General features: G+C 44.7%; 1 protein-coding gene across 4 annotated transcripts in view; it reads left to right on the top strand.

Moving 5' to 3' along the window:
* The window catches only part of pcbp4 (poly(rC) binding protein 4), a 102140-nt gene that overhangs the window by 17321 nt on the left and 62319 nt on the right, over positions 1–22500 (top strand). For 3 of the 4 annotated variants that reach the window (XM_068722059.1, XM_068722057.1, XM_068722060.1), the window contains exon 2: positions 20988–21036. The exons of the other annotated variant lie outside the window; for it this stretch is intronic. The gene's annotated coding sequence lies outside the window, so the exon portion shown is untranslated. The remainder of the gene's footprint in view (positions 1–20987; positions 21037–22500) is intronic. 4 annotated transcript variants of the gene reach the window in all.

The raw sequence follows: 22500 nt of genomic DNA, 5'->3' as shown, positions 1-22500 counted from the left end.
TCAGTTCGTCTCCGCTGTGCAGCAGATCTGATGGAAAGTCTGAGAGTCTGAGATGACGAGGCTGTGATCCCAGCGACTAAAACATAAACATCTGTTTTCATAGATCGATACGGATACAATCAAAGACGTTGTCCTCCTTTGAGTATTGTAGAAATACTGCAATCTTCTGCCACTGCAGACATGCTTTTAGTGGTAGTAGCAGTGAGATATATAAATATAGGTTTCAATATTCTCCCTTGTATGTATTTTTAAGGTCAAGGGGACGGAGGGAGAGATTGATGAGGTAGACGGAGAGAGAGAGGAGGGAGATGGACAAGAGGGATGAAGAGAGATGGACAAGGAGGATGAAGAGAGATGGACAAGAGGGATGAAGAGAGATGGACAAGGAGGATGAAGAGAGATGGACAAGGGGGATGAAGACAGATGGACAAGGAGGATGAAGAGAGATGGACAAGGGGGACGAAAAGAGATGGACAAGGGGGATGAAGAGAGATGGACAAGGGGGATGAAGAGAGACGGACAAGGGGGATGGAGAGAGATGGGGGAGATGGACTCCTTCTCCTCCTTCTTCACCTTTTACTTCTTCTCCAGAAGATGGACGTGCAGCAACAGTAGCGTTCATGTACAATCATCATAATTAAATCACAAGCTTCTTTTCAGCTCTGGTTTTGGTCTCCACCACCAAATCCTGAGAAAGAAGGCGTGGCTCTTCAGGAGCTAACATGCTAACGTGCTAACCCTCCGTAGCACCTTTCTTCACATCGCACCAGCCGTTTGATTTTCAAAACGTCAGGATGGAAGCGTTGGAGGTATGAATGTAGATGTGAATGTGGTCGGGGCGGGTTGAGTAATGCAGCAGCTAGGAGGAGGGACGGATGGACAGCTGATGGATGGACAGTCATAAAAAGCTGACCGACTGCATGCACTTCCAAGAACAGATCGATGCTAACCTGCTTCCAGCTCTGGACAGTGGAAACACTGTCTGTGTGTGTGTGTGTGTGTGTGTGTGTGTCTGTGTGTGTGTGTGTGTTATGTCATATCAAAGTTCTGTTTTCAAGATAAAATCACACTCACCCCCCCCCCTCCTCTCCGTCTTTTGTTCCTCTCCTTTTCAGTCCACTTCCTGTATCCCTCCTCTCCTCTTCCTCTCCTTTCTGTCTCTCCATCATTCGGCCTCCCGTCTCTCCGTCAAACATGCTCTCCACGTCTCGCAGCTTCTGTTGTTCTTGATAAACTCTTGTAGTTCTATTATTAGATGTGAGAGAATGCTTCGTGGTGGGAAATTGCTGATGCTGACCTAGTTTTCACACATCCTTGTAAATTTCAGATGTGAGAATGAACACAAACACACACACACACACTTCTCTGCAACACGTACAATCACACATTTGCATGAAGCACAGGTACAGTTGGTTGATGTATGGAGGAGCAGACATGGTGTCACCATGTAAAACATATTCCTAAATGTGTATTTATGGAACTGTTATTAAATCACAATTTCCAGAATCTGGGGAAATAGCGTTAAGTAAACGTGTCACGTTTGACAAAGCTAACGCCCCGATAAAGCTGTATAAAAGCTAACATTTGACAAAGCTAACGCCCCGATAAAGCTATATAAAAGCTAGCGTTTGACAAAGCTAACACCCCGATAAAGCTGTATAAAAGCTAACATTTGACAAAGCTAACGCCCCCGATACAGCTATATAAAAGCTAACGTTTGACAAAGCTAACGCCCCCGATAAAGCTATATAAAAGCTAACATTTGACAAAGCTAACGCCCCCGATAAAGCTATATAAAAACTAACGTTTGACAAAGCTAACGCCCCCGATAAAGCTATATAAAAGCTAACATTTGACAAAGCTAACGCCCCGATAAAGCTATATAAAAGCTAACATTTGACAAAGCTAACACCCCAGATAAAGCTATATAAAAGCTAACATTTGACAAAGCTAACGCCCCGATAAAGCTATATAAAAGCTAACATTTGACAAAGCTAACGCCCCGATAAAGCTATATAAAAGCTAACGTTTGACAAAGCTAATGCCCCGATAAAGCTATATAAAAGCTAACGTTTGACAAAGCTAACGCTCCGATAAAGCTGTATAAAAGCTAACGTTTGACAAAGCTAACGCCCCGATAAAGCTATATAAAAGCTTTATTTGACGCCCTGGGAATGATTACGGGCTGAACTGTGTTGCGTATGCAGGGAGCGTAATCAGTTGTCTGATGAAAACGTCCGTACAGAAGGTTCACTGATGTATGTCGAGTGCTCGTTATCGATTCTCGTTTTCTCTGCTAAACACTTGGATCAAAGGCAGAACATATCTGGATATTCTGTGCATGCTTTTTACCAAAACAAATCTAAAGATAGTGACTTCCCCCTCCCCCGTTTAGTCCATCAAAGCAGTTATTTAGAGGCAGTCTGGAGCTAACCGCTGCCATTACTGTGACAGGACATAAAATGAAAGTTAAAGTAGTGTTCTCCATTGAGCCGCTGCAAAGCCTCCGTACGTTTTGGACCACGCAGCTGCATCCATTCCCAGCCCGAAAAAAACCAGCAGGAAGCCGGTCAGATGTGATGAGACGGTGGATGTGGCTTAGAGCTTTAGATTGTGTGTCTGTGTGTCTGCAGGACGATGTTGTTTGTGTCCACAACATGGCAACCGTGGCTTTGGCAACTTTACTGTACGGCTTTAAAAAGCCAACTCTCTCTCTCTCTCTCTCTCTCTCTCTCTCTCTCTCTCTCTCTCTCTCTCTCTCTCTCTCTCTCTCTGTGTTATTATCTGTGGGTCTGATCTCGGCCTCGTCATCTCGAGAACCATCGCGGCGTCGTTCTAAACAAGATCAAGGATCCTTGGTGACGCGACACAATGACGCTGCTGCTTCTGCTTGATCCTCCAGTTTTTGTTTTGGGGGCTTATTTTGATGCTTCATCTCTCTGCTGCCACTCCTCCTCCTCCTCCTCCTCCTTCTCCTCCTCATGCCACCATCTGAGTTACTGAAATATTTAACGAGGCTCGTGCTATTTTTGGGAACGCCCGCATGCCATTTCCCCCCCCCCCCCCCCCCCCGTGGCTTAGAATCGCAACCCTAATGGCTCCACACTTGAGGACCTGCCTTGGCACATGCGGATGTTTATGAAATCCCACATCCAAGTCCACAAGAAGTCCTCATGATGCTTTCTGACTGATTCAGCAGAAACACAGTCGGGGACGACCCGCCGTTAGTCAGAGTGAGTACAGGACGTCGGTAGATCACCGTGAGGCTCGGCCGGGCGGTCCGGAGCTCCTTGAGGATCGGGTTTTCACCGTTCGTGATCAGAGAAGCGTTAAGCGAAGCTCACAGGAGAAGCCGAGGTTCATGACGACCACTCTGGCTCATCAATTATTCTCACATTTCTATTTATATGGATGGATACGTGGAGTAGAAGTTGAAGGAACCGTCTCTAAAGTGCATAAAAAAAAAAAAAAGACAATAAGTGTATCGTGGACGATCATGAACATCGACACACGAGTGACTTCAAAAAGCATCTTTTAATTCAACCATTTTAGAGTTCAGCGGATCATTTGGACAGTGAAATGTTAAAACACATTCACACTCATTGTTGGTGTTCTCGGCAACGTTTCTCAGTTTAGATTTTATTATCTTATCTTAAATATTAATTCATGATTATGTTTTTTTGATTTTCCAAGATGTGAGGCACCATCGTGACATTTAACCAAGGTAAAAAGGAAATAAACCAAAAACACTGAAAAGGTTTCAGATATGATATCAAAAATGAAGGAAACTTACATTCGTATTTTATCAATAGGCTGATTTAAGCTCATGAACGGTATAGTTGTGAACCAGGGTCCTGTTGAACCAGCTTCTGAAAAATAAGATGTGTCACATTTGGTATAAGTGTTGGATCGGACCGGGATCAGGGTGTGGATCGGGGTCGGGATCAGGGTCGGATCAGGATCAGGGTCGGGGTCGGGATCAGGATCGGGGTCGGGGTCTGGGTCTGGCAGCCCTATCTGGTTCTGATCTGATCGCTTTGCACCGATGAGGCTGAGATCGCTGTCTGGTCGGATCAGTAATCGATGATCTGCCGCTATTTCTGATTTCACCATCAATCTGTAATGAATTTTCATGTTTCCACTTTGTCACTCGTGTGTGTGTGTGTGTGTGTGTACTGAGCACAAAGCAGAGCAGTTTGAAGCCTTTTATTATTATTTTTTTTATTTCTCGTCTTTAGTTTCTGCCAGTGAGCCGAAGCGCTGAACAAAGACGATCCATCACTGGGTCTCTCCGTCTGCTGCTCCGCGAATAAATCAAACGGCATTTGCAAATAATACTTGTCGTTTGTTTTACCTAAACTGAAACGCTCGAGAAAGATCAAAAAAAAAAAGAAAAGAGAAAGCATTTAAAGGGACGGTACGCCGCTTTTATTTGTCATTGTTGGACAAAAGAGTCGTCGCCTTTCGGTGAAACGGACAGAGCGTGATTACAACCGCTGAGTCACAGCGCTGACTGAGGAGGGTGACTCATCAGCCATATATCCTGCACACTATGTCATCAAAACAACAAAACTAATGAGTTGTAAAGTTGTTAGCGTAAACATTGCAAAGAGCTTAATAAATCCACGACCTCAACGTTAGCAAACTAGACGTGAAGATGAATGTGAAGCGGCGACGTAAACGGGATTACTGTCTCCAGATGCGTTCAGTCACAGCTTCATGAGTAACGCTTCCATATTTAAAACGTGAATTATTTCCTTTTTGAAGTTAATGAATCTAAATTGTTTTGACTGCGGGCAATTATTCGGTTGAGCCATTTGTTCCTGAATGCGATCGTTTCATTTCCAGAAGCAAGCGTCCATTATTACTGGAGCGTGTTGGCGGTGACACCAAGTCGACTTTAAATCAGAGCCAGAATAACAGAGTGGTACACAGTGCAGTATAGTTTATGAGAAAATGTAAGACTTTTGCTTTTGTGTAAATTTAACATTTCATAGAAATCCGCTTGTTTTCAAAGGAGGAGGAAACGTTAGGTTCATATTTGTATTGTGGGTTCTTTACAAGGACGTTATTACAATCTTTAATGTTATAAAAAAACACACATTATTGTACTCATACTGTCTGTCTGAAACCACAGACTGTATATAAGAAGTGGACTGATGTTTTGATGTTTTGAAGCCTAAAGTTTGGCATTTTCGTATTCGCCATCTTGGATTACGGCCGTCGCCATCTTGGATTACGGCCGTTGTCAGCTTGTTTTTTTCACAACCAGTGAACAGGAAGTGACCATATTTGGACTGAGGTGGAGTGACGTAGAGACGCCGTACACGTCTCTGGTACCTGTCAATCACCGTATAGCCCCGCCCCTAAAGCATCCCCTGCTTTATGGTCTGTTTGACTCTAAATGGAGCATAATGTACTAAATGAACATCATGCTGTATTGAAGAAGACTGTAAACTAGAGATTGAGACCATAAACTCATGTTTACAATGTTTACTGAGGGAATAAATCAAGAGAGAAGTAGAGTCATTTTAGACTAGACTTCTATACGACCAGAGGAGTCGCCCCCTGGTGGACACTAGAGAGAATGCAGGTTTTTTGATGAGCCCACATATGACATATAGGAAGTGGGTTGTTGAATCAGAGGTATTCTGATCTAGAGAGCCCACAAAAAACAACAGTGAGTTCTTCACGATGTGTCCCCTTTTTAAAGGAAATTTAAATTGCCTTTCTGCTCGTGTGTTGGAGTCGAGTTGCAGCTTTCCTCCATTATTTATACGCCGCTGCACCAGTTAAAGCCCTCTTCTAAAGACCAGGTATTCTAGTACACCAGAGGATTTTGTGAGGGGGGAGAAAAAAAAAAATAAGTGATGAAATACTTTCTAACGTTACGATCTGTTTACTCGTTGGATACAGTCATTAAAAATGTATGACAAAAAAATAAACATAACCTTGGCAATAACGTCTGTAAATAAGTAGCGTATAAACATAATTCTTAGAAGACAGAGTTCACGATTAATGTTTGAGCCTGTAAACACAAACACAGCTGGGTGGAGCCTCTTAGAGCAGCACATAAAAACCCCATTCTGACTTCACTTCCACAGAGTCCACAGTTAACCGTAATCAGCATATATGACCCATTAAAAGCCGTTTTGCCATTTAGCACCAAAGCAGCATTCACATTCAATTTGTCATTAATGGCACTCCGGGCTTTAAAGGGGAAATATACTGGAAAACTCACTTTTTTAAAGAGACACGCGCTAAAACGTTTCAGACGAAAAAGGTCTTTTAGAAAGTATGTTTAGACAGAACGTATGAGCGCGTTAACGTGTTCTAATAGGAACCCAAATTAAAGCACGGACCTGAAATGAGTATGTTATGTCTCCTTTAAAAAAAAAAGCCTCTCCCTCTAGTAGGGTTGCAAAGGGGCGGAAAATTTCCGGTAAATTTCTGGAAACTTTCCACAATTTTTTTTTTTTGCAAAAGTTTTTTGCAAAAGCATATAACAGGGAACTTAAATGTAGTTGAGAACAAGACTATGCAAGCCTAGCTCAGCTGGACCCTGATGCAGCTAGTTGGGAACATCGTCTGTTAAACGTAAACGTAAACCGTTCTGTTGTTTTTGAACATCTTTGTCATCACCTAGCATATTGATTACTTGGTAAACTGAAGCCATGTTCATTTCAATACCACGTTTATTTGTATACAGTAGGCTAACTGTGTACAGCAGAGAGAGTAGGATGTATGTATACATCCACACTAAAGTACACCATCACCTCCATCATTCACGGCTGTTGGGGTCCATCAAAAAGCGCGAGTTGGGCGACTTTATCATTAATAAAAGTAATTACTGCAAATGAAAGGCTGAGCAATAAAAACATGATTCAACACTATATTTTAAAGACGTATGGAATGCAGCACATGCTGCGTTTCTTTACAAAAGATGTATCTAGCTACTGTAAACCAACTACTCACACATGGATTAAGTCAAAAATGTCAGTTTTAAAATGTGTATTAGAAATGTTTGCCTGCATGTCTGCTTATGACAAAACAAAATGTTGTTTTGTCAAAAACAACATTTTTTAAAGTTTTCAACTTTGAATATTCCCGGAATTTTGCCACCCTACCCTCTAGTATCGAGTGCCTCTTGACTGTCGCGGTCGACTTAAGTGATTCAGAGGACGGTAAATCTCAGTCCGTCCGCTGAGCCGAGTCTGTTTAATTGTCTTTTTCTGTCCTGTGTTGCCACTTGATTTTCTCGTTTTATTTTATTTGTGTATGTCTTGAGGAGGATAAAGGAGAAAATAATCGTGTACATTGAGGCGCCAGATAGCGGGACGTGTCCAGCTGTCACTCACGCTGACGGACGGCAGCTTTACTCGGATACAAAGCTCAGCCTTCTCCGGCTCTCATTTTGCATTTTCCTCTCATTCTCTTCGTCGCAATTTGTATTCCACACCGACGCTGACTTGATCCCGGGCTGGTATCCGGGCTCGTGTAGCCCAGTCGGGGAGCTGTGTGTGTGTGTGTGTGTGTGGGGGGGGATCTGTTGGTTTTCGATTAATGCCTACTTATAATAACATGGATTATGAAAGGCTCATGAATGGGAATGGGGAAAAACAGATATAGCCCCGAAGTGGCTCAGCGTGTTTGTTTGATCTGCAGGTTGGGCCGGATTTAGATCCGTGTCACGAATACATGAGACCAACGTGTGTGTGTGTGTGTGTGTGTGTGTCCACCAGCTCGCCATGCTTCTTAATGTGCGTCAGCTTGTGCGTTCAGATGTTTGGAAATTTAAAACAACGAAGGAGCTCGCGGAGGGAAAGGTCTCTGGTTTCTTCTGTTCGTTCTCTGTCAAGATGGCGCTACCGGCTTCCTCAGTCGGGACACACTTATTGACTCGCACCGGATGGATTTCTGCTCCCTCTATAAACAGGACCTCAAGGTCGGAGCCCATCTGAAAAGAAAGTTGATTTCAACTCGTTTAATATAAAGCTATTGTGCTCGAATGAAGTCGATCCTGAAGTGTGTTAAAGCTGCATTCTCTCTAGTGTCCACCAGGGGGCGACTCCTCTGGTTGTATAGAAGTCTAGTCTAAAATGACTCTACTTCTCTCTTGATTTATTCCCTCAGTAAACATTGTAAACATGAGTTTATGGTCTTAGCAGCACCCTCTCTACCCCAATGAGCCTCGGCCCGCCTGAGTCCCAAAACGAGGCTAAAATGACGAACTTCAGAACCATACTCCAAACAAACCGATGGGCGACGTCACTGTAGCTGTAGGTCCGCTTCTCACACAGTGTGAGGTTCTGCTGCCTGCAGAGAAGGAAGGAAATACAAAGGTGCAGCATTTCTACCACCGTTTCCTGCTGGCTGAGAGTCAGCACATATTTCACTCTCTACCAGTTCTTCTTTCTCTCTTTCATCTCTTCTTTTCCTGATGTTTGTCTTTCATGTGGTGTCCTATTTTTAATTGACCTCTTTTTTCCCCCTTTTTGTAAGTCTCTCTCTCTCTCTGTCTCTCTCTCTCTCCGTCTTGCTCTCTCTCTCTCTCTCTCTCTCTCTCTCTCTCTCTCCTTCTCTCTCTCTCTATGTCTCTCTCTCTGTCTCTCGCTCTCTGTCTCTCTCTCTCCGTCTCTCGCTCTCTCTCTCCTCTCTCTCAGTCTCTCTCTCTCTCCTTCTCTCTCTCTGTCTCTCTCTCTCTCTCTCTCTCTCTCTCTGTCTCTCTCTCTCCGTCTTGCTCTCTCTCTCTCTCTCTCTCCTTCTCTCTCTATGTCTCTCTCTCTCTCTCTCTCTGTCTCTCTCTCTCTCTCTCTCTCTCCATCTCTCTCTCTCGCTCTCTCTCTCTCTCTCTCTTTCTCTCTCTCTGTCTCTCTCTCTCTCTCTCTCTCTCTCTGTCCCTCTCTCTCTCTCTTTCTCTCTCTCTCTGTCTCTCTCTCTCTCTCTCTCTCTCTTTCTCTCCAACGGTCTCTCACAACACATCTATTACAGGACAAAAGGCTTTTGCAGCTGAGGAGCTCAGCGTTGATGATTTTGTAAGAATCCGATCATAATGTTCATGTCATCAAGTCAATACTGTTCACAGTAATTTGCCCCTTGGTTGATTTAATTTCTTAACCCACCAAATTGCACAACTCTAAAAATAATGGAGCGTATCTAACAGAGTTGATGGAGACAAATCAAGGCTGGAGGTGTTGCTTTAATACGTACAGACGGGAGGTTTAAAAGGACTGAATATTTCAAAGAATAGGCATTCTGACAATAAACCCAGATATATTTAGCATCGTCTCTCCTCAGCTGTCAGGACACGTCTGCTAACTGCTGGCTCAGTTTGTATTCCGGCACAAAGCTGTCATGAGACTAAACACTCGGAGCAGACGCTTCATTTTAAAAGCAGAAAAACAAAAAGTAACAAAGCCTAAAAATGTCCACGGCTGAAAAATGGCTGATTTTCTCCTCCACAGCAACACGGACCAACGAAACATCAAACTACGTTCCGCTGATAGTTGTCGCTGCACGTTTTTTTGGGGCGTTTAAGCCGCTCCTTTTTAATGGTACAAACACAGTACTGCCGTCTCCGTCCTCCCTCAAAGCTTTAACGGTTCCTCTGCAGAGGAAAGTGCATCGATGAAGAAGCGTTGTCGCCTCCTGATCGAGGACACGAGGCTCAAAACTCAACCTGTTGCTGAAGCTGCATGAGATAAACGTCTTTCTGCTTCATCTGCATTCTGACCGCGTCGCTTTGTTTAATGTCAACCTGAAACACCCCCCCCCCATCTACATGCTGTGATTAGCACTGAATGCAAAGTCCGTCCGGGGCTTTAGTTCTGCAGGTATTGGGCCTGCTGAACCGAAAACCCGATGATGGTTCTGAGATGAAACATTTTAGGAATCACCGGAGCGATTACAATTCATCCTGCGACGATGTCCGGACGAGCTAATGATGAAAAGCTGGTGCATTTTTGCAAATAATGCACTTTTTATTTTTTGCATTTGAAATGTGTGTGTGTGTGTGTGTGTGTGTGTGTGTGTGTGTGTGTGTGTGTGTGTGTGTGTGTGTGTAAAGGAGTGTGTGTATCAGAGATCTATAACCAGAACTGGGAGCACCTTCCCGTTAAAAGGTATTGATCCGTCCATTCGTCTCCTCCATCCCGTCTCAGTCTCTCTCTGTTATCGTCTCCCTCTTTAAGTCTGTGTCTCTCACCCCCCCCCCCCCCCCCCCCCCCCACCACCGTTACTCCCTCTGGGGTGGTCTCGGGTTTCCTGAATCATTACTGTATGGAGACAGAAGGATGGAGGGAAGGAGAGGAGGATCATATGACCCACCGGAGGGGGAGGGGGGGGGGGGGGGGGAGGGGGGTCGAGGGGAGGACATGGAGAAAGGGGGGGAGTCGGGTCGTGTAACGGAGTAGGGTGAAGGAGGGGTTGGGGGAGACGGGATGGATGGAAACGAAGGATGAGAAGAGTTCAAATGTGAGGAGAGGGTACGGGAGGGAGAGGAGAGGTGCATGATGGGAACTGACAGGAGGCTCGTCGGTGCTGATGGGAGTAATTTAACACCTTGGCTCGATTCACCGCCCGGCTGGTGTCCTTCAGCCGGACATGCGAGGTGAGACGCATGATGGACAATCGGCCTCCTCGATACGCAGGCCGTCACCTTAATGCTGCATTTCAGCACTTCACCTTTAAACTCCGACTTATTACTCTCTTCTTATTATTTGCTCACAGCGACCTCCTTAGAGTTCACGTCTTTAAGTGCAAAATTCCCTCTTTTTGTTTCCGTCAGTGGAATGCAGATTATTTTTCATTTTGTTTGGTGCAAAATTTTACCAAATCGTGCAAACAAATTTTTCATTAATTAATAAAAAATTTTTGTTTGAACAAAAAAATTCCTGAATCCCTCGGTGACAAATTTACACATCTAGCTTTCTCTGACCAACCGTTCACAAGCATTAGTGATTCAGCTTCCTGTCACTGAAGAGTGTTTAAACCAAAAAACACTTCCACAGCTGAAAACTGGAATTTTAGCTGATAAGGAGAGGAGAGGAAGAGAAAGAGACGGGATCTCTGAAGGGTTTAGGATGAACAGGAAGAACAGCATCATGTACAAAAATGTTGAATGTAACAAAACACACACACACACACACACACACACACACACACACACAGTTAGACGTGCACGCGTGCGAGCGGTGAACCAGGAAGTGATTTCGAGCAACAATGGATGGATTTACAGCTGCAGTCGGCTAATTGACGGACGTGTTTAAGTGCTCGTTAAACTGCATTACTCAACCCAGCCATTACATTGTCATCACCTGTCTGAATTATTAGATGTGACATTTCATTTCCGTGTGTGTGTGTGTGTGTGTGTGTGTGTGTGTGTGTGTGTGTGTGTGTGTGTGTGTGTGTGTGTGTGTGATCCTCCGCGCTGTCACTCGGCTGCACAGCTGCTGCCGCCACGCTACAAAAAAAAGTGTCAGAATTGTGACGAATGCACGGAGGTGAAGAGGTACAGTTTGATTTAACGGTAACGGTTCAAGTGTGGATGAAGAAAGAGAAGACGGTGACTGTCGAAAAATATTAGTACAGTCTGAAATATCTATAATATCTATAATATAAATATCTATAATACACAATGATCCGAATCACCAATTATGAAGTATTATGAGACTTGACCTTATTAGTCATTGTGTATATATATATATATATATATATATATATATATATATATATATATATGAGTGTATGTGTTATAGAAATGAGTATCACATGAAGTAACTCTAATTTTGTAATATTCTTTTCTCAACAAATTAATTTGTGTAAAGTCTTTTGACTGCTTAAATGATGGGTTAAGACTTTAATTCAGATATATTTTAGATTTTTATTCATTTAAATATATAAAAAAAAAAAAAAAAAAAAATTCTACTCTTTATTCTTGGTTTTTGTACTTTTATTTTAATTGTAATTATGTTTATGTTGCGCACCAATACATCGTGAAAACCATGTTGTGATTCTAAACGACAGGAACGTCTGTTTTGAAATGGTGAAAGTTTCTGTTGGAAACTTTTCGCTGCCGTCTCGCCCCCTGAAGGTGTCTGCGTCTGATGGGTCCTTGGCTTTTAAAGTGGAAAAATGAAAAGATGAATAAAAAGTAGAACCAACCAGCCGAGACTCGCTGAACTCTCCTCGACACCTGAACCGAACGTCGGCGGGGGTTCATCGAGAATCTGTCTCCAGATCTTCGATCGCCCTCCAGCGACATTGAGCCTAATTTCATCCCCCGATGACGAGTCTTCATCCGAGGACGCGGAACAAGCCCGGCGTGTCTTAACTGCAGCCGGTCCCCCCGTGGTCTCGACGGGTCCGTGAAGCGATTTTGGTTATTGTGTCGGCTTCGGGAAGAAAAAAAACCTTTGATCTAAATCTGAAGAGGAATCTGAAGAACTCACTCAGACATATTCCTGAAAGATGTTCAGACGTTTTACACCAGAGACACTGCTGCACAGGAAGAGAGAGAGTGAGCAGTGAGATGGAAAGAAGATGGGATGTGTGACTATATATATATATATATATATATATATATATATGTATGAAAACCAAAATGTCTCCGGTCACTTGGTTGAAGTGCCCACAACAGGCTGAAGCAGAAAACTGTCGGTGTAGATGAGAATGGGCCTGAGCGCCGCGAGAGGAAGGTGACCCACACAGTGAGAGGAAGGTGAAGATAAGGAGGTGAAGGAAGAGGAAGAAGTAAAGACTTGATATAAATTACGATAAAATCAGCTGCCGCTGTAAACGGCTTAACGCTACGACCGCCAGGATCCAAAGCACCACCTACAGCCGCAGCTGCTGTCCGCCAGACGGCCATTATGTGATCTTATTGGTTCATAGAAATGATGGGAAGTACACTAAATATCACAGATCACAGAGCAGCAACCTTATCTGTGTCCGGCACCACTTTACAACGTCTCTGTTCTTTTCTAACGGGCATTGGTTTATTTAATGCTGCTGCACACTAGAATAAAAGTTAAAGCCGACTGAGTTGTAGTCTTCAGGGTGAAGTATGTTGTCTAAGATGTACTTGATAACACTGAGAGACGTACTTTGTGATGAGAAGCTAACCGTTTTAAAATATATGCATGAGGATGAATCCAACACTGAATGTTTTCTGTTCCCGACTAGTCCACCAATCGGAGGCTGTGTTCTTGACTTGTCGACCAATCAGAGGCTGTGTTCTTGACTTGTCGGCCAATCAGAGGCTGTGTTCTTGACTTGTCGGCCAATCAGAGGCTGTGTTCCTGACTTGTCGGCTAATCAGAGGCTGTGTTCTTAACTTGTCGACCAATCAGAGGCTGTGTTCTTGACTTGTCGGCCAATCAGAGGCTGTGTTCTTGACTTGTCGGCCAATCAGAGGCTGTGTTCCTGACTTGTCGGCTAATCAGAGGCTGTGTTCTTAACTAGTCCGCCAATCAGAGGCTGTGTTCTTAACTAGTCTGCCAATCAGAGGCTGTGTTCCTGACTTGTCGGCCAATCAGAAGCTGTGTTCTTGACTAGTCCGCCAATCAGAGGCTGTGTTCTTGACTAGTCCGCCAATCAGAGGCTGTGTTCCTAAGTAGTCCACCAATCAGAGGCTGTGTTCTTGACTAGTCCGCCAATCAGAGGCTGTGTTCTTAACTAGTCCACCAATTAGAGGCTGTGTTCTTGACTAGTCAGCCAATCAGAGGCTGTGTTCTTAACTAGTCTGCCAGTCAGAGGCTGTGTTCCTAACTAGTCCGCCAATCAGAGGCTGTGTTCCTGACTTGTCGGCCAATCAGAGGCTGTGTTCCTAACTAGTCTGCCAATCAGAGGCTGTGTTCCTGACTTGTCGGCCAATCAGAGGCTGTGTTCTTAACTAGTCCACCAATCAGAGGCTGTGTTCCTGACTCGTCCACCAATCAGAGGCTGTGTTCTTGACTAGTCCGCCAATCAGAGGCTGTGTTCTTAACTAGTCCACCAATCAGAGGCTGTGTTCCTGACTCGTCCGCCAATCAGACGCTGTGTTCTTGATTAGTCCACCAATCAGAGGCTGTGTTCTTAACTAGTCCGCCAATCAGAGGCTGTGTTCCTGACTTGTCGGCCAATCAGAGGCTGTGTTCCTGACTTGTCGGCTAATCAGAGGCTGTGTTCTTAACTTGTCGACCAATCAGAGGCTGTGTTCTTGACTTGTTGGCCAATCAGAGGCTGTGTTCTTGACTTGTCGGCCAATCAGAGGCTGTGTTCCTGACTTGTCGGCCAATCAGAGGCTGTGTTCCTGACTTGTCGGCTAATCAGAGGCTGTGTTCTTAACTAGTCCGCCAATCAGAGGCTGTGTTCTTGACTTGTCGGCCAATCAGAGGCTGTGTTCTTGACTTGTCAGCCAATCAGAGGCTGTGTTCCTGACTTGTCGGCTAATCAGAGGCTGTGTTCTTAACTAGTCCGCCAATCAGAGGCTGTGTTCCTGACTTGTCGGCCAATCAGAAGCTGTGTTCTTGACTAGTCCGCCAATCAGAGGCTGTGTTCTTGACTAGTCCACCAATCAGAGGCTGTGTTCTTGACTAGTCCGCCAATCAGAGGCTGTGTTCCTAACTAGTCCACCAATCAGAGGCTGTGTTCTTGACTAGTCCGCCAATCAGAGGCTGTGTTCTTAACTAGTCCACCAATTAGAGGCTGTGTTCTTGACTAGTCGGCCAATCAGAGGCTGTGTTCTTAACTAGTCTGCCAGTCAGAGGCTGTGTTCCTAACTAGTCCGCCAATCAGAGGCTGTGTTCCTGACTTGTCGGCCAATCAGAGGCTGTGTTCTTGATTAGTCCACCAATCAGAGGCTGTGTTCTTGACTTGTCGGCCAATCAGAGGCTGTGTTCTTGACTTGTCGGCCAATCAGAGGCTGTGTTCCTGACTTGTCGGCTAATCAGAGGCTGTGTTTTTAACTTGTCGACCAATCAGAGGCTGTGTTCTTGACTTGTCGGCCAATCAGAGGCTGTGTTCTTGACTTGTCGGCCAATCAGAGGCTGTGTTCCTGACTTGTCGGCTAATCAGAGGCTGTGTTCTTAACTAGTCCGCCAATCAGAGGCTGTGTTCTTAACTAGTCTGCCAATCAGAGGCTGTGTTCCTGACTTGTTGGCCAATCAGAAGCTGTGTTCTTGACTAGTCCGCCAATCAGAGGCTGTGTTCTTGACTAGTCCACCAATCAGAGGCTGTGTTCTTGACTAGTCCGCCAATCAGAGGCTGTGTTCCTAACTAGTCCACCAATCAGAGGCTGTGTTCTTGACTAGTCCGCCAATCAGAGGCTGTGTTCTTAACTAGTCCACCAATTAGAGGCTGTGTTCTCGACTAGTCGGCCAATCAGAGGCTGTGTTCTTAACTAGTCTGCCAGTCAGAGGCTGTGTTCTTAACTAGTCCGCCAATCATAGGCTGTGTTCCTGACTTGTCGGCCAATCAGAGGCTGTGTTCCTAACTAGTCTGCCAATCAGAGGCTGTGTTCCTGACTTGTCGGCCAATCAGAGGCTGTGTTCTTAACTAGTCCACCAATCAGAGGCTGTGTTCCTGACTCGTCCACCAATCAGAGGCTGTGTTCTTGACTAGTCCGCCAATCAGAGGCCGTGTTCTTAACTAGTCCACCAATCAGAGGCTGTGTTCCTGACTCGTCCGCCAATCAGAGGCTGTGTTCTTGACTAGTCCGCCAATCAGAGGCTGTGTTACCGACTAGTCCACCAATCAGAGGCTGTGTTCTTGACTAGTCCACCAATCAGAGGCTGTGTTCTTGATTAGTCCACCAATCAGAGGCTGTGTTCTTAACTAGTCCGCCAATCAGAGGCTGTGTTCCTGACTTGTCGGCCAATCAGAGGCTGTGTTCTTGACTAGTCCGCCAATCAGAGGCTGTGTTCTTGACTTGTCGGCCAATCAGAGGCTGTGTTCTTGATTAGTCCACCAATCAGAGGCTGTGTTCTTGACTAGTCCACCAATCAGAGGCTGTGTTCTTGACTTGTTGGCCAATCAGAGGCTCTGTTAAAAATAATGAAATGATTATTGTGATATTTAACATATTGATGAGTCAAGGTTTAAATCTGGTTTCTATTGGTTAACGAATGAGCTGAACTTCCTGGTTTCCACGTTTCGACTAACAAATGTTCAATCCGTAACTGATATTCCATCAGGATGCTCTAAAAGTCAACATTATTTTCAGGAATACTTTTTGATGCCGTTACGATGTCTCGACCAGCTTTATCCGTCAGTCCGCTGTAATTGCTTTATCTATATGCATGTAAGCGCACAGGAGGACGAAGCAAAACAGAGGAGATAAGACGGCAAATTGGATGAGGGATGAGGAGGATGAGGAGAATGCAGTAGAGGGAAAGGGAACATGAAAAGTCACACAGGGGCCGAGAAGTAAAGAGAGCGCAAGGAACATTAAAAGATAGAATTACCAAACTGATATAGATCAATATATGAGCTTCTGGAATGACAATAGTGTCGCTTTACCATACCCTTGTTTTTTATTCCTCATGACCTCATTGAGGACGAGTGATAAAAGATGGAGAGGCTGAGGTGTGACGGAGAGGGAGAGGAATGAGAAAGTGAGACGAGGTTTTCAGAACTATCGATCTGAGCAAAGACGATCTGCTTTTCCCTCTGGTGGGTCAAACGCGGCGCTGGAACGACATCATTACCTCTTCTGAAGAGAAACAAAAGAGAAAGCCACCGAAACAAAGATCCGTTATCGGACGGTGATGATCTCAAAGTAATGCACTGCTGCCGGAGTGTCGGATCATCGGGGGGGTTTTGGGTTTGACTCCTCTGGATTCGTCTCAAACGGCGTCACAGAAACAGAAAGTATTTTGTGGAGGATAGTTCTGTAAATCACACTTTTATATATATTTTTTTGAGCCTCTAGACCAAATTCATCTCCTACAAATGATATACAAACTGTGTTTGGCAGCAGAGGCAAACTAGTGAGTGGAACCACTCTTAACCGAACCAACCACCACCCTCAAAAACCGAAATCACACTTTAAACGCCCACTGAAAGGCTCAATAACACAAAACACAAAAAATCAGCTCTTGATTTGTTATCGACGTTACCAGAAGTTTTCTACACTGGAGTTTGATCACTTTTCTACACTTTGTGTTAAAACATATATTAGGGCTTTTATTGTGAAAGGTGAGATCTGGTCCGCGGTGACTTCGTCGAGGCTGAAAGGAGTCATAAAGTTTGGGGCGTCTTGGTTCGGACTACAGAGCCTCCGAAAAATCCACCTTGTTGCGTAATATTCACGTTCTGAGTGAAAGTACTCGTGACGAAAAACTACAGTTGGGAAAAAATACATTGACGTCCATGTTTCATACAGTCCAAAACGTGTCCTCAGTGTCTGCAGCCAAAGTTCAACACAAGAATAGAAGTACAAGAACCCCCCCACCACACACACACACACACACACACACACACACACACACACACACACACACACACACACACACCCATCCATTTCATCTTTGATCTTCTCAGCACCTTTTATAGGGCTGACTGTGTGTTTCAATGTGTGTGTGAGTGTGTGAGTGTGTGTGTGCTTGAATCTGATTTTATTTAAGCACCTCCTGTATTTTAGCTTTGCATCTGTAATTTGCTGCCCCCCCCCCCCCCCCCCCCCCCACACACACACACACACACCCCTGATTGTTTGTGCTGCAGCTGATCGATATCACTAACTAACCACCTCAGCAGTGGGACAGATGAGAATCACTACGGTCCGCTCTGAACCAACAAAGGTTCATCTGTTAGTGCTGCGGATGTCACCAGGAACCTGTAGCCTCATCGATCACTCGCCTCCTTCTCGTCCCCGCTACCGTTAGCGTTAGCATGTGCCGCTGGAAGCGTAACCTGTTTCATGCTAGCAGCGTTGAACGTTCCAAAGAAGCACAGAAACTGCGGCAAACTTTTTTTTTGAGGCCAAAGAGATCGAGTGATGAAGACCAGAGGAGTTCCGTCTGTAGGTTTTTCGGGTTTCACCGCCTTCGTTGTGTGAACCGGGACTAACGAACGCTTGAATGAGCCAATTCAGGATGGTCATAGTTTGAACACCACATCATTTGTCTTAAGCTCTTGGACCCTAGGCCTATTTTTAGCTCATCTTTAGTCAACTTTTTTTCCCCCAATCTTCACCGACTAAAGACGAGCTAAATTTGCGTCACCCATACTATAATGAGTGTAGCTTTGCAACTATGTTAGGGTTATTTTAATACTTTTGGTATTAAAATAACCCTAACACTTGTGAGATGTGTTTATATGTGTAAATATCAGTATACATGTTACTGGTTAAGAGTAGATTAAGATGGCACACGGCACAAATTGAAAATTCAAATTTTCACCTGAAAAAAAAAGCAATTCAGGATATTTCTTTATAGAAATCATGTAGATCTGAGCTTTCAAGCTCTCCCAGACCATAGAACTATATGTTGAGGGTCTCTTAAACAAATTTTGACTTTGATAAAGTGAAGCATTCAAGAGCTAGAAGGTTTCAGTGCAGAGAGGTCAGACAAGGTCAACCAAAATGTAATCTTGTTCCAGCTGTTTCATTGTAATTTTATATACTATATAATTATATATTCCACTTCTTTTATCACTAATAGCGTTCAATCTATCCAAATGCAGCAGTTTGGCATCACTTTCTTCATCAACTGTTGTTGTTAGTTTCACGACTTTAGTTTTCTGAATTAGCTTTAATATTAATTTCTACTTTCTGACGTTTGTGCGAACTCTTGTTCCCTCTGAACAATACGTCGCAATAATATCAATAAAATCATCTGCATTCATGAAACTATTGACAATAGTCATCAGTTAGAATCACCGACTCTGAGATATCAGAAGTTTAACTGAAGTAGCCGGTGGATTTTTGCCAAAAACTAACAAATCGACAACTGAAATGCAAAATAAATAAAATAATTAAATAAAGCAATAAATGACCCAGACAATGATGCACAAATATGTTGCTTTTTATCTCGTTTTAGTACAAAACAAAACAAAAAAAGTTTATTTTGAATGTGAGCTTCTGTACGAGATCCTTTCCTTTAAAAATGTTTGACTTTTTTTGATTATGTTTGATTAAAATCAGGAAGCGTCTGATCAAGCATAAAGAAAGTAGACAGTTTGATGTCAGCTTTTGGTGCTTTTTCACACTTCGGTCTGCGTCGACACAAATCTCGAGGTTTTGAGCGTCGCATTCTGTTACAACAGGAAGCTGTCATCAGCCTGCCCTTCAGCCTGCATTGTAATCGTAATAAAAACAGCAGATGAGGGACTCATTTAGTGCGGGCGAGCATGTAACTGACGGCTTATTATTTCTCTCATTACGCCACAGCGGCGTTGTTAATTTGTTTGCTCGGAGACAAAATGTGTTTTCTTGGTGTTTCTCGCCGCTGTTGTTGGCGTCGGCGTCACCAAGTCTTCCTTTTTATTCAGGCTGATTACTGAGATTGTTTCTGCTTCATTAACCTTCAAACTGCCATGTAAATATAGTTATTATTATTATTATTATGATGGGAATTCTTCATATGTTGACTCAACAACAACGAACTTATTAGAATGTAGTGGTCAAAAAGTCACGAAGCACAATTTTTGAGCCGTAACTCAAGAATTAAAATGCCAATTATTGCAATTTCACACGGATGAGATGAAGAAGCGGTGACCTTTCAGACAGACGTGGATGTGATCTGTAGCTTCTTATATAAACATGTCCGTGGTTTTTAGGGTGAATCCTGACAGACGTCGTCTCTTCTTCTCTCGATTTACAGCAAAGTGAACAAAGAAGCTTTTCCGCTCCCTAATTAGACTCTCTCTCTCCCCATTCTCCTCTAATGGAGCCCTGCTCTTTGACACAGAGTTGTAGAAGTGCATTACGAGCAGGGGTGTGTGTGTGTGTGTGTGTGTGTGTGTGGGGGGGGGGGGGGGGGGGGGGGGGGGGGGGGTAAGGGTCAGGATCCTGACTCTGTGTGTGTGTGGTGTGTGTGTGTGTGTGTGTGTGTGTGTGTGTGATGTTGTTCAGACAGAAGGCTGCAATCCCCCAAGACCTCATTATAGCTCAGAGGGAAGACACACACACACACACACACACACACACACACACCTAACATCAGACATCTGGAAAAGGGCATAGGGCACACACACACACACACACACACACACACACACACCCACACACACACACACACACACACACACACACACACACATCTACACGGGTCTGTGCATGCCGAGGCACTCACACTCTCACACAGATGCACAACTCAACTACACTACCACAAGCCAAATGTCTGTAAAAAGGGCACCAGAGAGCTTAGCAAGAGTTCATCCACAGACCAACACACACCACACACACACACACACACACACACACACACACAGCAGCCGTAGAGAGAAGTCCTAGGATTCCAGTGGACTCTGCTGTCGTCCTTTGGTCTCGTCGTGTCTCTCTCTGTCTTGCCGCAGTTGTCCCTGAGTGAAACAGCTGAGCGTCCTCTACAACATCGGACACAGCGCCACGCCTTCGGCCGCGTACAGCTGGCACACACACACACACACACACACACACACACACGCACACACACGCACACACACACATGCACACACCCACACACACACACACACACACACACACACACACACACACACACACACACGCATTCACACACACACACACACTAAGTCGGACAGACAGCAATTCCACTCGGGTAATTACTCCCCGGAGTTTGTCTTTTGGGCTTTCTGCGGCGCTGGAAAGCAATTTGTTTGTTTATTAGCAGCCGCAGCGTGAAGAACGACAAAAGGAAATGAACAAATGTGTGATTGTCTGTCTGTTGGGCGCAAAGTTTGACCACAGAGATCATGTGGATATTCTAGATTCAAACACAAAACGGTGCGCTAGTGAGACGAGAAGTATTATATTTATATTGACGTTTTTGATGTTTCCTGCCCTACAGGACTGATCCAGTGATGTCGCCGCGACAACAGATCTGAGCCATCAGCCTGGTGAGTGAAACCATCCGACACTTGTTGTCGTTGATGATGCGTGTTTGTGGCAACGCGAGGCCAAGAGGTTCAGTCTCCTGGGTCTCCAGCAGCGTGGCGTCTGGGCTTCCAGAGAGGAGAAGCTCTGGACCTGGTCTCTCCTGGAGGATCTGGGTCTGTCCGCAGTGGACCGGTCTCTACTGGAGGATCTGGGTTTCTCCACGGTGGACCGGTCTCTGCTGGAGGATCTGGGTCTGTCCATGGTGGACCTGGTCTCTGCAGGAGGCTCTGGGTCTGTCCACAGTGGACCCGGTCTCTGCTGGAGGATCTGCGTCTGTCCACGGTGGACCGGTCTCTGCTGGAGGATCTGGGTCTGTATACAGTGGACCGGTCTCTGGTGGAGGATCTGGGTCTGTCCGCGGTGGACCTGGTCTCTGCTGGAGGATCTGGGTCTGTCCACGGTAGACCAGGTCTCTCCTGGAAGATCTGGGTCTGTCCACGGTGGACCGGTCTCTGCTGGAGGATTTGGGTCTGTCCACGGTGGACCGGTCTCTGCTGGAGGATCTGGGTCTGTCCATGGTGGACCTGGTCTCTCCTGGAGGATCTGGGTCTGTCCACAGTGGACCGGTCTCTGCTGGAGTCTGAGCTGAAGGAGGTTCTGGTGAACCTGCATGAGTTCATCTGGTTTCACCAGAATCCGACCCGGTGGCTCCGATGACGAGCTTTAAGAACAACTCTATAGAAACAGACCATCTTCTCTCTGATGGTCTCTGTACTGATGGAGGTCTGATAGAGGATCTGGACTACACTGAGACCGGTTCATATAGAGGATCAGGACTACACTGAGACTGGTTCAGGACCAGTTAAGAGTTGCTCACATTCAGACATGTCGGTCACGATAAAGCAACTATAAAACATCTGAGGCACTTCTTAAAAACGGGTGCGTTGACGTACTTAGTTATTATCTCTGTGCCTTTTACTCTTTACTTCTATCTCAGTGTGAACCAGAGCGAGGACACCTTTCTCAACATGGGGCTCTGAAGACTTGGCGTTATGGTTGAAGGTCCTCTTTGTGTGTTGTAATCTTGCTTTGTTTACGTAGCCGGGCCGGCATGTCCTGATGTTGCGTGACGTTTTTCCAAACATAACCAAGTGGTTTTGTGTCGAAAAGCCTAAAATAGATCATCACATCTTGTTCTCAACTACATTTAAGTTCCCTGTTATATGCTTTTGCAAAAAAAAAAAAATTGTCAAAATTTCCAAAAATTTACCAAGGAAAGTTTCCGGAAATGTACCGAAATTTTTCCGCCCCATTGCGACTAATTTAAAAATTGATATTTTTCAAAATCGTTCGGCCCCGTTTATAACTCGGCCAGACATTAATCGTGTGTATGAGAGGAACGGAGAACATATTTTCCCTTGTAACTGTTTTTTATAAAGAAAATATCACGGTGTATCTACGAATTACGGCGCATTATTGTTGGT

The sequence above is a fragment of the Cebidichthys violaceus genome, unplaced genomic scaffold (genome assembly GCF_023349555.1).
Source record: "Cebidichthys violaceus isolate CVI_PGR_0920_01 unplaced genomic scaffold, fCebVio1.0.p SCAF_29, whole genome shotgun sequence".
Taxonomy (NCBI): domain Eukaryota; kingdom Metazoa; phylum Chordata; class Actinopteri; order Perciformes; family Stichaeidae; genus Cebidichthys; species Cebidichthys violaceus.
Note: the sequence above shows the minus strand (reverse complement) of the source record. Positions and strands in the feature narration are given on the sequence as shown.